Source organism: Rattus norvegicus, chromosome 2 (genome assembly GCF_021556685.1).
Source record: "Rattus norvegicus strain SHRSP/BbbUtx chromosome 2, alternate assembly SHRSP_T2T, whole genome shotgun sequence".
In the NCBI taxonomy this organism is placed as follows: domain Eukaryota; kingdom Metazoa; phylum Chordata; class Mammalia; order Rodentia; family Muridae; genus Rattus; species Rattus norvegicus.
The window spans coordinates 39,025,861-39,041,792 of NC_141535.1; the positions used below are offsets into that span (position 1 = coordinate 39,025,861).

The window sequence follows — 15,932 nt, forward strand, 5'->3', positions numbered from 1 at the left end:
AACTCATAGCGCTGAGTGCCTGCAGAAAGAAACAGGGAAGAGCATATGTCAGCAGCTTGACAGCACACCTAAAAGCTCTAGAACAAAAAGAAGCAAATACACCCAGGAGCAGTAGAAGGAAGGAAATAATCAAACTCAGAGCTGAAATCAACCAAGTAGAAACAAAAAGGACCATAGAAAGAATCAAGAACCAAAAGTTGGTTCTTTGAGAAAATCAACAAGATAGATAAACCCTTAGCCAGACTAACGAGAGGACACAGAGAGTGTGTCCAAATTAACAAAATCAGAAATGAAAAGGGAGACATAACTACAGATTCAGAGGAAATTCAAAAAATTATCAGATCTTACTATAAAAGCCTATATTCAACAAAACTTGAAAATCTACAGGAAATGGACAATTTCCTAGACAGATACCAGGTACCGAAGTTAAATCAGGAACAGATAAACCACTTAAACAACCCCATAACTCCTAAGGAAATAGAAGCAGTCATTAAAGGTCTCCCAAAGAAAAAGAGCCCAGGTCCAGACGGGTTTAGTGCAGAATTCTATCAAACCTTCATAGAAGACCTCATACCAATATTATCCAAACTATTCCACAAAATTGAAACAGATGGATCACTCCCGAATTCCTTCTATGAAGCCACAATTACTCTTATACCTAAACCACACAAAGACCCAAAAAAGAAAGAGAACTTCAGACCAATTTCCTTTATGAATATCGACGCAAAAATACTCAATAAAATTCTGGCAAACTGAATCCAAGAGCACATCAAAACAATCATCCACCATGATCAAGTAGGCTTCATCCCAGGCATGCAGGGATGGTATAATATATGAAAAACCATCAATGTGATCCATTATATAAACAAACTGAAAGAACAAAACCACATTATCATTTCATTAGATGCTGAGAAAGCATTTGACAAAGTTCAACACCCCTTCATGATAAGAGTCCTGGAAAGAATAGGAATTCAAGGCCCATACCTAAACATAGTAAAAGCCATATACAGCAAACCAGTTGCTAACATTAAACTAAATGGAGAGAAACTTGAAGCAATCCCACTAAAATCAGGGACTAGACAAGGCTGCCCACTCTCTCCCTACTTATTCAATATAGTTCTTGAAGTTCTAGCCAGAGCAATCAGACAACAAAAGGAGGTCAAGGGGATACAGATTGGAAAAGAAATCAAAATATCACTATTTGCAGATGATATGATACTTTATTTAAGTGATCCCAAACGTTCCACCAGAGAAGTACTAAAGCTGATAAACAACTTCAGCAAAGTGGCTGGGTATAAAATTAACTCAAATAAATCAGTAGCCTTCCTCTCCCCAAAGAGAAACAAGCCAAGAAAGAAATTAGGGAAACGACACCCTTCATAATAGACCCAAATAATATAAAGTACCTCGGTGTGACTTTAACCAAGCAAGTAAAAGATCTGTACAATAAGAACTTCAAGACACTGAAGAAAGAAATTGAAGAAGACCTCAGAAGATGGAAAGATCTCCCATGCTCATGGACTGGCAGGATTAATATAGTAAAAATGGCCATTTTACCAAAAGCGATCTACAGATTCAATGCAATCCCCATCAAAATACCAATCCAATTCTTCAAAGAGTTAGACAGAACAATTTGCAAATTCATCTGGAATAACAAAAAACCCAGGATAGCTAAAACTATCCTCAACAACAAAAGGACTTCAGGGGGAATCACTATCCCTGAACTCAAGCAGTATTACAGAGCAATAGTGATAAAAACTGCATGGTATTGGTACAGAGACAGACAGATAGACCAATGGAATAGAATTGAAGACCTAGAAATGAACCCACACACCTATGGTCACTTGATTTTTGACAATGGAGCCAAAACCATCCAATGGAAAAAAGATAGCATTTTCAGCAAATGGTGCTGGTTCAACTGGAGGTCAACATGTAGAAGAATGCAGATCGATCCATGCTTATCACCCTCTACAAAGCTTAAGTCCAAGTGGATCAAGGACCTCCACATCAAACCAGACACACTCAAACTAATAGAAGAAAAACTAGGTAAGCATCTGAAACACATGGGCACTGGAAAAAATTTCCTGAACAAAACACCAATGGCTTATGATCTAAGATCAAAAATCGACAAATGGGATGTCATAAAACTGCAAAGCTTCTGTAAGGCAAAGGACACTGTGGTTAGGACAAAACGGCAACCAACAGATTGGGAAAAGATCTTTACCAATCCTACAACAGATACAGGCCTTATATCCAAAATATACAAAGAACTCAAGAAGTTAGACCGCAGGGAGACAAATAACCCTATTAAAAAATGGGGTTCAGAGCTAAACAAATAATTCACAGCTGAGGAATGCCGAATGGCTGAGAAACACCTAAAGAAATGTTCAACATCTTTAGTCATAAGGGAAATGCAAATCAAAGCAACCCTGAGATTTCACCTCACAGTAGTGAGAATGGCTAAGATCAAAAACTCAGGTGACAGCAGATTCTGGCGAGGATGTGGAGAAAGAGGAACACCCCTCCATTGTTGGTGGGATTGCAGACTGGTACAACCATTCTGGAAATCAGTCTGGAGGTTCCTCAGAAAATTGGACATTGAACTGCCTGAGGATCCAGCTATACCTCTCTTGGGCATATACCCAAAGATGCCCCAACATATAAAAAAGACACGTGCTCCACTATGTTCATCGCAGCCTTATTTATAATAGCCAGAAGCTGGAAAGAACCCAGATGCCCTTCAACAGAGGAATGGATACAGAAAATATGGTACATCTACACAATGGAATATTACTCAGCTATCAAAAACAACGAGTTTATGAAAGTCGTAGGCAAATGGTTGGAACTGGAAAATATCATCCTGAGTGAGCTAACCCAATCACAGAAAGACATACATGGTATGCACTCATTGATAAGTGGCTATTAGCCCAAATGCTTGAATTACCCTAGATGCCTAGAACAAATGAAACTCAAGACGGATGAGCAAAATGTGAATGCTTCACGCCTTCTTTAAAAGGGGAACAAGAATACCCTTGGCAGGGAAGAGAGAGGCAAAGATTAAAACAGAGACTGAAGGAACACCCATTCAGAGCCTGCCCCACATGTGGCCCATATATATACAGCCACCCAATTAGACAAGATGGATGAAGCAAAGAAGTGCAGACCGACAGGAGCCGGATGTAGATCGCTCCTGAGAGACACAGCCAGAATACAGCAAATACAGAGGCGAATGCCAGCAGCAAACCACTGAACTGAGAATAGGACCCCCGTTGAAGGAATCAGAGAAAGAACTGGAAGAGCTTGAAGGGGCTCGAGACCCCATATGTACAACAATGCCAAGCAACCAGAGCTTCCAGGGACTAAGCCACTACCTAAAGACTATACATGGACTGACCCTGGACTCTGACCTCATAGGTAGCATTGAATAGCCTAGTAAGAGCACCAGTGGGAGAGGAAGCCCTTGGTCCTGCCAAGACTGAACCCCCAGTAAACGTGATTTTTGTGGGGAGGGCGGTAATGGGGGGAGGATGAGGGGGAACACCCATATAGAGGGGAAGTTGGAGGGGTTAGGGGGATGTTGGCCTGGAAACCCGGAAAATGGAATAACAATTGAAATGTAAATAAGAAATACCCAATTTAATAAAGATGAAGGGGAAAAAAAGAAAAAGAAAAGAGTACAAAGAAAAGTCACAAAATCAGAGTCCTGCTCATTTACACATTGAGGAATTGCATAAAAGTATGAAACTGAAAGCTGTGGTCTATATGCAGAAGATCTATTGCAGCTCTTTGTAGGCTTTGAGTTTGCTGCTTCAGTGAGCTTGATTTGGCTTTGCCCAGTTTTTTTTACAGGGCCTTATTCTTCAGATGTTCTCCAACCCCTCTATCTCACACCTTCTGCCTGTTCTTCTACAGTGTTCCTTGAGCTCTGAAGGAGATGAACTTGATGGAATCGACTCATTTAGATCTGTGTTCAAGTCCTCTCTCTCTATTTAATGTCTGGAAGTTCTTTGTATTTTGTTTCCAACTGCCTAAGGAATCAGATCTATCAGAAGATACTGGATATAAACACACACACACAGGCACACACACACACACACACACACACACACAGACACACACACACACACACACACACAGCACTGCTTCTTCATTTTCTCCAGTCCCTTGGTTACTTTCTTAGCCTATAGACAGACTCGGTCTCTCTTAGTTCCTTGGGATGTCATTACAAAGCACTACAAATGGAATGGTTTGCACAAGACATTTATTATCTCTCAGTTTGGGAAAGCAAAACCTAAAAATTTGTGCAATTGTTTCCTTCTTCACACTGTAAGTACGGCATGTTCTAGGACTCTTTCCTTGGCTTGCAAAGTAGGAAAAGATGCCTGCATTCTACAGTATCTCCTCATACTGTTTATCCTCTTTATGGGTCTATCTCTGTCTATAGGTCTTCTATTTAAAACAATTGCCATATTGGAATAAGACCCACAATACTCCTGTACAACCTCATCTTAATTAATTAGATGGGAAATTACACATGGAACCTTACTTGAAAATCAGGTTCCATGTTGAAGTATGGCCTTTAGGATTTTGGTAAGGAAAGGTTCTGAAGCAGAGTTTGGGGTTTGTAACTACTGTCTCCGCACTCAGCGGGCTGAAGAAGGAAGGTTTCACTTTTAAGAAAGCCCGGGCTCTGTAGTGAGATGCTGCTTACAAACATAACGGCGGCGGAGGGGGGATGGAAAAGTTCTGTGATGTCTCAATTTTCATTATAGGTGAAAGAAAAGAGAAATTTTAGCTAACTACTTTGGGACAAACCACTAAAACTACATATAGACAGTTCTATATTCTTAAGTCTGTATGAAGCCCTTAGCCTTACACCTCAGGTCAGATGTCATGGCTAGCTGCTTACAGACCTCAGTCAGTCAAGCAGAAGCAGGCAATTGTATTAGGGAACAAAGCTATTCTTCTAAAGCTTCGTGTCATTATACTTTCTTCATTCTTCAATGCCAATAAGTTCTAGTAAGTACTCTGTGCATTTAACCTCCACATTCTTATTGTAAAATGCTAAAAATGTCCAGAACTGACAGAAATGTTTCTAACTACTACTTGGTCATATTGCTGTTGCCTCAGGACATTTTCCCTGAGAACTGATCTTTTATTTCTGACAGGATTTCTTGTGTCTCAGTCAGGCTTTGCATTTTGAAGAACTCTTGCTCTCTAATTTTGAATTAGCAACTGTAATATTTGAATTTTGGAAGGACAAAATAGTTCTATTCTTTGAACTGCTGTGTCTGCTTTTACTCTCTAATTAATGCGAAGCTTCTTGAAAGTAGATATAATTATTAGTTCTGCAGAGTTTCCCAGAATATGATCATATCCAATTTCTCCCTTTGATCTTACAGTAATATCATGAGATAGTGCACAGTGAATGATGTTACACCATTATGAATAAATGAAGCAACAAAGGCTTGGAGATTTCAAATCAAAAGACTGGTGGCGGGGGTGGAATAAGTGGTGAAATCAGGACACAAGTTCATGTTTTATTGGCCCTAACGTGCCAAGTTGGTTTCAGAATATTTTCATGCACCCACTTCCTTATGCTAATTTCAGATCTTACAACCTTGCATCATGTGTGTGTGTGTGTGTGTGTGTGTGTGTGTGTGTGTGTGTGTGTGTGTGTGTGTGTAAAGAAGGGGTAGAAGGGGTATATCTTGTATTTTTGGTTCACGTTTTAAAATATTTGATAGGAATACTGCTATTAAAGCTTAAACAAGGTTAAAGAAGTTTTTCAAAAAGTCTCAGGGAAAATTCACACCAGGCCAGGAAGGATCATGCTGACTTGCTTACCATAGAGCTTATTGGAGTTGTCGTCTTGCAAACTCCTCCTTGCCATCTCCAACAACTTCTCACTTTATAACCTATTAAGAAATGTTTTAGAAATAATATACTCTGTGTGTTTCAAATTCTTTATACTAATCTATAATGAGACCATTGTTTTTTAAGCACATTATGGGTATATGTCTTTTTAAACACCCAATATATCATACCTCATCAGAGATCATTTATCCAGAATGGGAGATAATACATCAGCGTAGTTTATCTAATACAACCACATTTTTTTAAATTTGTAGTGTTTGTAGAGTAAAAAGGGTAAATTATTTCATTTTTATTCTTGGTAGTTAGTTTATAAAACCTTTCCAGGATCATGAATTCATATGACTGCATGTTGACTAGGAAAATATCATTAGAGGTTCCCTAAACATAAAAAATCATAAAGAAATGTATGCTCAAAGAAGTCTCATTAAAACAGTAGCTCAAGTTAGGGTTAGTTCTTTGTGTCATGCTGGAAAACAGATGTTTAAATATACCATAACTCTATAATGTGTTCCACAATACCTAAAGGATGAGCACTGTTTATATTTCTGTTACTTCATTCTCAATATTTAACAGAGGACCTTCCATGGTTAGAGCAAATGCTCAAAAATTTATTAAATTATTAAGTTTGAATGCTATTATATAGTTTTGTAAATAAACATTTAAAGAAAGTAGATATTGATAAATGAATATATAAAAAATAGATAAAATATATGCATTTATATTCTACCATAAAAATATCAAATTCGATCCTTTTTCAAGTGGATAGAATATTATCTAAACATCTCCCCTTATATAGACATTTATAAAATTATAATTTTTATTACTTGAAAAATTATTTTTCATAATAAGAAAGATAAATATGCTGGTGAATATATCACACAAAATTGGACATGCATAGTCGTGTGTGTGTGTGTGTGTGTGTGTGTGTGTGTTTTATATGACATACACAGAAGTTACATGGCAAGAGGAAGCTTCAAAAAAGAGATATCAGATATCAGCAGGGATTTTATAGGAAAAGCAAAATAGGATACAAGAAGCAAACAAACAGACAAAAGAGAAATTTCCTACCTCAATCAATGGAGAAGCTTCATATTGTTTTCACTCTTTTCTGATTTTTATGAAAATAGCATTAAGGGTTACATAAATGAGCAGGCAGATTTATAAAGGGAAAACCTGTGCAAATAAAGCTTTTGCTTTCCTTTGGGGCATACTATTTCCCAGGATGAGTAGGGGTTAGAAATTTCTTTCTGCTCTAGAGACATCACTAATAAACCTCCAGGCATTCATTGGCCATTCTGTCAATGGGAAGAGTAAATAATGTCACAAAAAAGGTTCTTTTTGCTACCACTTTACACTCTAAACACTTTGCTTCACACTTTAAACTGTAGTATATGTTTATTAAAAATGTCTCAAATGAGTTTTAGATATTCATTCTTGAAATGTATATATATAAATATGATTATTAATATACATATTTAGATGTGACAATTTTATATATTAGTAGTTATATATAATAATCAATTACTGTCAAAAATGTTTAAGTCAAGATCAACAACTGTAAAGACCCTATGTAAGGGTGATAATAGTATTAGTGCTGTGTTTAAAGTCGTATCTGCAATGTCCTTCAAAACTTCAATTCTAATAAATAGAAATAACAATTTTTTTAGCCTTATCTCTTGACATTCACAAGAACTCTGTAGGGAGGTAATAACTTATCTGTCCTTACACATGAGAAAACAAAGGGTATATGTAGTGGATTTCACTAAAGTCATTCAAATGAACCCCATCCCCTGACCCCAGTGTGCCCTCTCACACGCTGTACTGTGCCTTTCCCTAAGGAACGGTACAAAGTGTGCTGAAGAAATCTGATATCTTTTGTGGCAATACAAGAAATCAACATCTCAGGAGGCTCAATTGTATAGAGCACTAATATATTCATAAATGAGAATTAACTGCTATCCCAATTAAAGTCTTGGGGAAATGTTTATAGGATCAGTAAATTCTAATTGTTATTGGCAAAGTTATATTTAAGCCACTTTTTAAGTGGCATTTATTTGTGGCACAGAATGGGGTCCAGGGTCTTGTGCATGATATGCAGGCTCTCTACTGGGATTCATGAATACAGCTGAATGAACTTTTCAATAAAACATGTTTTGTCTCAGAAATTCTGACTTAATTTAGGATGAAGATGTAGGAGAGAGATGTTAAAGGAGTGTGGTGTGCGAAATATTTATTTTTAGGTATCCTTTGTAATTTATTGTTAATATTAAACTGTTTAATCTTCTGAAATATTTGTTGTAATATATTTTTTCAGATGAGACCTGTGGACAATATGATTGGAGGTATAAAATATGAACAAAATCTGTAGTATTTTTATACTTAAAAACTGTCTATACATGAAATTTTTCATAAGCCTCTGAAAGATTGCTTAGTTTAACTTCATATTAAAAGATGATTAACTCCCACCCAGAAAATCTACAGAGAGCCCATTGGGACAGCCATGGGCCTACCCAGAGCATTACCTGAAGGCCATAGCTGTGGGCAATGTTATCCCAGAGCTTACTGTGATGGTCTAGGGGCACTGCTACCCATAATGTGTCTCTAGTGGATCTGACTTGTGGCCTGGAGAAAGGTACCAAATTAAGTTTCAGTAAGGGGGCAGAGCATGTATTACAGTGTCCTGGGTACAACAATGACCAGGTTGTTGGCTGAGACTTGAAGAGACACTGATTCTCTCTTCATGCTGGGAAAGGCATTGTCCTCAAGGGCCATTTTGTCGTGTTCATTTTCTGGGATGAGAACACATGGGGCACCAGCAATGACTTCCAAGGAGTAGGAAGGTCGAGCAGTCATCCCAGCAAGAACACCCAAAATGTTATGAGGAAGACCCTCAAGGTGTGGGGAGTGTTAGCATTGATTTAGTCACCATACAGAGCTTCTTCCTCATTCTGTCCATTCCAGAGCCTCAGGGGAAGGGGGGCTAAAAGAGTACTCCCCTTTTCAACACATTAGTAAAGGTCACTACATCTAAAAAGGATGAAAGGAAGGAAGGGAAGGTTTGAGGGAGAGTTTAAGAAAGGGAAGGAGGGGATGGAGAGAGGAAGGGAGGAGGGAGGGAGGAAGGAAGGGAGGGGGCTTAAAATGAACAAGTGAGAAAAATAAGACATATCTCACAGAAAAATAAAGATAACAGATTAAAAAGCAAACAATTCAAGAAACTGGTTTTACCTTTCAGTAGACAGGTAAACAAACAAAGAGAAGTTAAGTAAAATTGCTGTCAAGTATAAAACTCAACACAGGTGAGGCCTTTAAGTAGAAAGTGCATGGACCATTTGAATAATCAAAATGTTATGATGAGTAGTTATAATATTAATGCTATGTTGTTGATGGAAAACATTTGTATTTCCCCACCTTTCTGTGTTGCTAGTTGATTTCTAGGGCTGGAATCTTATGGAAAATAAAAAACAATCTAATATGCAAATGTTATAATAAGAATGAAAGAATGCACTTCCAAGAAAAATGGTAAGAAAGGTGGGAAGAACAGCTTTAAGAAGGAAACAAGGTTGTAAGGATTCTACAAGGATGGGGTCCAATCAAGGAAGTACAAAACCTGAAAAAACAGACGAAAAATAATATAGGAAACTATCTGTAAGTTAAGTAACGACAGTATGACTTAAATATAGAGAAATGAAGAGAACAGAATGGGCATTTGAGGGAATAATAACAAAGAATAACCTCAAGTTAATGTCAGACTCCAAATTACATATTTTCACAAGTTCAGAATAAGCAGAATACATTTCAAAAAGCCCACACATTGCTATATTGTATTAAAATTATAGAAACTCAAACACTCAAAAAAGAAAATCTGGAACAGAATGACAGGGACACAACTGTTTTCCATGCAGAAAGAAACAAGCGAAGCCCACTTCTCCTCAGGTACCACTTGGTGTTGAGGAAAGACAAAGCAGCAAACAAGATTTCCCTAATCTGAAGTCTTCTTTTCTTTCTTCTATTTTTCTTAAATTGGGTATTTCTTATTTACATTTCATTTTTTAAAATTTTTTTATTAGATATATTTCTTTACTTACATTTCAAAGGTTATTCCCCTTCCTTGTTTCATTCCATAAGCCCCCATTCCCTCTCCTCCTCCTCCCCCATATGGGTATTCTCCTATACTCCCCCCTTATTCCCCCCATATTGCCTTACACTGGGGGGTCCAACCTTGACAAGACCAAGGGCTTCCCCTGGTGCCCCAACAAGGCTATTCTCTGCTACATATGTAGTTGGAACCCTGGGTCAGTCCATGTACAGTCTTTGGGTAGTAGCTTAACCCCTGGAAGCTCTGGTTGGCTGGCATTGTTTTTATTGGGTTGAAAGCTCGTTCAATTCTTTCAATACTTCCTCTAATTCCCCCCAAGGGGGATCTATTCTCAGTTCGGTGGTTTGCTGCTAGCATTGACCTCTATACTGGACATGCTCTGGATGTGTCTCTAAGGAGAGATTGGATATTAGCCAAAAACCTCAAATTACCCAAGATGCAATCCATAGACCACAGGAAGCTCAAGAAGAAGGATGACCAAAATGTGGATGCTCCCACTCCTTCTTAAAAGGGGGAAAATATCCATAGGAGGGGATATGAAGTCATCTTTCAAAAGTGAAAGATAATATCTTCTGTGGATAAACAAAACTGGAAAACACTAGTTTCTAATATTCTATCTAATAAGCAGTGTTAAAGAGAGAGGGAAGGTGAAAAGGTTGGGAAATCAGATTTCCAAAAAGAGCATTGGAAAAGCAATAAATGAAGGTGAATGAAATGAATGAAATGTACAACAGACACTAAAAATATACAGAGAATATTGAAACCTTAAATGTAAAGGTGAAATTCAATTTAAAAAAAATTGTCAAAGATAGTTAAGAGACTCTACTGATGAAGACATAAATGCCAACCCAGAATATGTAAATATGTTCCCCATCATATATTATCAAAAATGTAAATTAAACCAACAGTGAGTGATGTGTTAGAATAGCAAAAACCTCATTTGTATTCTATGGGTTTGGAAAAAAAATAAAGCGATATCTACCCAGTATTGTAGCATGCTAAAGACTTTACTGCTGTAAGAATATTCCATGATCCACTCATTATTATTTATTATTCTTCCATCCATAAAGCCTGAGAACTATGGTTGTATTTTATTTTCTGTGCTGTTTTGGCTTTTTCAGAATGTCATATACAGGAATTGAATATGATAGAGTCTTTTTATATTGCTTCCTTTCACATAGTAATATGAATATGACTTTCTCCCCTTTAAATAGCATTTTTAAGCTCTAATATTCTATTTTTTATGTGTAAAAGGCTAGCAAATGTTCACAGGGTTTTGTGGTAAGAGACCTCGTTCATTTTGGATGGAGATGAGAAGTTGTATAGCCATGTTGGAATACACTCTTGCAAAGCTCTCTAGCTATTACATTCTTTCCACTTACCTTCCCATGTGTTGATATCACCTTTACCCAATGAAAAAGATGCCACAGATTTAAAGAAAGCTGGGTGGTGTTTTGAGGGAGGCATGGAATGGAGATATTTTGTAATTGTGTTATAATCATGAATGACCCTTCAAATGCAACAAATATGTCCTTATTAGGTATGTAACCAAATTAGTCCATCCAGACAATGGAACATTAGAGCATAAAAAATGCAAGCATAGCTCTCAGGCTTTATGAAAGAAAGGATTAATAAATGGATCTTGGAAGACTCTTACGCTAGTAAAACTAGTCTTTAGTATGTTACTTTTGTTTCTGTCCAAACTCATAGAATGGAAAACACTCCTGTAACTAATGTATTTTGGATAGTAATGATACTTCATTGTAGGTTTATCAGTTTAAATCAACATGCTCATCTTGGTCCAGTCACTGATAATGAGACAGGCTATGCATGTGGGTGGGTTAGAAAATATGATAAATGTCTTACTTTTCATTCAAATTTACTGTGATCTTAAAATCTATTCTAAACATAGTGGATGTTAAAGTGAAGAAGTAATTGAATCAAAATCCTCTGAGGAAAATTTTCTCACAGTATTATTCTACCTTCTTTTTTTTTTTATCAACTTAGTATTTGTTATTTACATTTCAAGTGTTATTCCCTTTCCCGGTTTCCAGGCCAACATCCCCCTAACCCCTCCACCTCCCCTTCTCTATGGGTGTTCCCCTCCCCATCCTCCCACCATTACCGCCCTTCCCCCAACAATCACGTTCACTGGGGGTTCAGTCTTAGCAGGACCCAGGGCTTCCCCTTCCACTGGTGATCTTACTAGGCTATTCATTGCTACCTATGAGGTCAGAGTCCAGGGTCAGTCCATGTATAGTCTTTAGGTAGTGGCTTAGTCCCTGGAAGCTCTGGTTGCTTGGCATTGTTGTTCATATGGGGTCTCGAGCCCCTTCAAGCTCTTCCAGTTCTTTCTCTGATTCCTTCAACGGGGGTCCTATTCTGAGTTCAGTGGTTTGCTGCTGGCATTCGCCTATCTATTTGCTGTATTCTGGGTGTGTCTCTCAGGAGAGATCTACATCCGGTTCCTGTCGGCCTGCACTTCTTTGCTTCATCCATCTTGTCTAATTGGGTGGCTGTGTATGTATGCGCCATATGTGGGGCAGGCTCTGAATGAGTGTTCCTTCTGCCTCTGTTTTAATCTTTGCCTCCCATTCCCTGCCAAGTGTATTCTTGTTCCCCTTTTAAAGAAGGAGTGAAGCATTCGCATTTTGATCATCTGTCTTGAGTTTCATGTGTTCTATGCATCTAGGGTAATTCAAGCATTTGGGCTAATAGCCACTTATCAATGAGTGCATACCATGTGTGTTTTTCTGTGATTGGGTTACCTCACTCAGGATGATATTTTCCAGTTCCATCCATTTGCCTATGAATTTCATAAAGTCATTGTTTTTGATAGCTGAGTAATAGTCCATTGTGTAGATCTACCAAATTTTCTGTATCCATTCTTCTGTTGAAGGGCATCTGGGTTCTTTCCAGCTTCTGGCTCTTATAAATAAGGCTGCTATGAACATAGTGGAGCACGTCACTTTGTTATATGTTGGGGCATCTTTTGGGTATATGCCCAAAGAGGTATAGCTGGGTCCTCAGGTAGTTCAATGTCCAATTTTTTGAGGAACCTCCAGACTGATTTCCAGAATGGTTGTACCAGTCTGCAGTCCCACCAACAATGGAGCAGTGGTCCTCTTTCTCCACATCCTCGCCAGCATCTGCTGTCACCTGAGTTTTTGATCTTAGCCATTCTCACTAGTGTGAGGTGAAATCTCAAATCTTTGATTTGCATTTCCCTTATGACTAAAGATGTTGAACATTTCTTTAGGTGTTTCTCAGCCATTCGGCATTCCTCAGCTGTGAATTCTTTGTTTAGCTCTGAACCCCTTATTCTACCTTCTAAAAGTACATGAAGGAACTATGCCATTTGCATATTTCAATGGGTAAAGGGACATCAGTGAATGCTGACTTCTCTCAAATTGTTCTGATCTTTAGCTCAGGCCACAAGATCTGAACACTATAGATCATTTACGGATGATTCACAAATGTTATTCCTTGCTTAAGATGTGGAGACTCACATCTATGAATTCCCATGTATGCACAGTGAGTATGCCTATTCAGAATGCAAATTTTGTAGTAGGCACAAACACATGAGGCTATTATATATTTTCAAACTCTATCATGATTCAGAGACTGTCCAGACAATTTTCAATAAACTGAGCCTTCTGACTATATCTTTCATATAACTACAGTGGTTAAGAAAATAATAACATTCATAACATTTAGGAAAGATCTCTTTATGTGGTATCACATTTTCATTTTTTTCAGGTTTGAAGATTAATTTGGCTTGTAGTTACTACTGAAATTTATTAGTAAATACATTTTAATGCACATTATTTTTTGCAAGATCTTTGTCATAGGGCTGTTCCTCTCAAAGATACAACTTTTAGAGTTTTACAAATAATTTATTTAAACATCAGATATTACTCTAATGTGAAGATTGATAGAAACTAATTTAAAGGAAATATCTAATAGTCTTACTTTTTAATGACTTTTATATTATTAGATAGTCTTTTATGTAAGAAAGCATTAACTTAAAGTAAAAATAAACAGTAATTTCACCAGTTTTCATGCTTATTTTCATTCATTTGAAAATAAAAATAAAATTTTGTCTCTGAACTATATAGAGGAACATCAAAAACTTGCTCACTGAGTGATAACTATCCTCTTATCCATCATTTCTCTCTGGCTTTATGGAACAGAGCCCTATGATGTGATTTATGCTTTGTATAGCCACAACTAGGTGTTATTCCGCTTTAAACTACAGGTGTTACTCTGCTCAGAAACTAAAATGTGTCTTGGTCCCAACCTTTAACCTTCAAACTCCCCCAATTTTGTTATAAATACTACCCTTTTTAATTAAGCCATTTTACATTTCGGCTGAATGATTACTCTTTTTGCTGCTGTTGTATTCTGAGTATTTTGTATTATTGTTACTATGAATGCAATTTTAAGTTCATTTGTAAAAAAAAACAAATATGTAATGTCTATTTTTATATTTCTGTCTTTGGTTCCTTTCACAAAATTATTTTCAGTTTCAAGCAGAAAAGAATTGAAAATGTAAGACTATTTCATACTTTAGCAAAACTACTCATGACTTCTAATAGTTAATATTCAAGTGAGAGGCTTGGAAGATGGCTCAATGGACAAAACTCGTGTGGTGCTGGTGAGAGGGCTGGAGAGTGAACTCTTAGAATCCACAAACCCACGGTGAAATGCAGCAGGTGTGAAACATGGCAGGTGCAGGGCCTGCCTATACTCCCAGCACTTGAGAGAGGGACAAAGGACACCTAGGACAAACTGGAACTGGTAAGCTCTATGTTCACTAGATAAATAAAAGTGGCTTTACTAAATAAAATGGACAGCAATGGGGGAATGGGGGAAGGCTCCTGACATCAACCATGTACACACATGCATGTAGATTGACACATATCCATTCAAGCACATGTATGTGAAGACACATTTATGGCACACATATAAACACAGGCAAAAACAGTTGAGTGCAATTCTAAAGCCATGAAATATGCCAGGACTGGAAGACACCATTTTCTACAATACTAGAACATACATTTTTTTGTGGCCCTTCCATGGGCTACAGAAGAGTTTAATAAATTTTGAACATGATACTATGACAACTTAAAATACACTTACATTTTGTCTGAAGCTTCTCAACTGAGAAATTCTATTCCTCTTGACATTTCTCCTGAATTATTTAGGAAGATAATTTCTTCATTTTTTTCCATGCAGAAACATTTGTTTCTTGGGGAAAACTCAAGTAATTTACACTACTAAGAGCTAGATTCAAAGATACTTGTCACCTGAAAGACATGAGAAATTAGAAAATAAAATGTAATATCAAATTAATATAGTTGATTTTTTTCTAGTTCATGTACAGTGTCATGGCCTTCACATACTGCATAAATCAAGAAAGAACATTACTCTTCCTACATTCTTCATCCTTAAGACTTATGATGAAAGATTATCATTTGTGAAAATTGTCCATTAAAGAGATTTCTGAAAATGTGGTGCCAAGATACAAGGCAGCTGGTAACTACCTGCTATACATAAAACACAATCTAACATTTACTAATATATTTTGATTGTAAATTTTTCTTAGTAATCATAATTCACGGTAGGGCTGGAAAATTGTTAATGGACAAGGATATCTACATACACATGGCATATATACACAAACACACACAACACACAGCATATATACATATAAAACTGAAGTAAATCTAAATAGAAAAGAAAATCTCATGCATTTGAAAAGGAACAGAACCAAAACAAATTTCTTAAATTCTCTAAATTTGAGCATCTCTGTACATTTGTTAGTTCAGTAAATATCATACCAAGTCATGTGGCAAATTAGTCAGGAGACTTCGATGTGACCCTTGGCTTTTCCACAACATTAGCATACATAAAAATTGGTCTTCAAATCTGACACTAACTCTTCCTCTCCTCT

At 37.1% G+C, this 15,932-nt stretch overlaps 1 long non-coding RNA gene across 3 annotated transcripts in view; it reads right to left on the bottom strand.

The window, feature by feature from the left end:
• LOC103691446 (uncharacterized) overlaps nucleotides 1-15,932 on the bottom strand; it is a 275,993-nt gene that overhangs the window by 116,269 nt on the left and 143,792 nt on the right. For 2 of the 3 annotated variants that reach the window (XR_015673883.1, XR_015673882.1), the window contains exons 2-3: nucleotides 15,119-15,285; nucleotides 5,848-5,918 (exon numbers count right to left, since the gene is read on the bottom strand). This is a non-coding gene — a long non-coding RNA (uncharacterized LOC103691446). The remainder of the gene's footprint in view (nucleotides 1-5,847; nucleotides 5,919-15,118; nucleotides 15,286-15,932) is intronic. The other variant, XR_015673884.1, reaches the window with a different exon arrangement.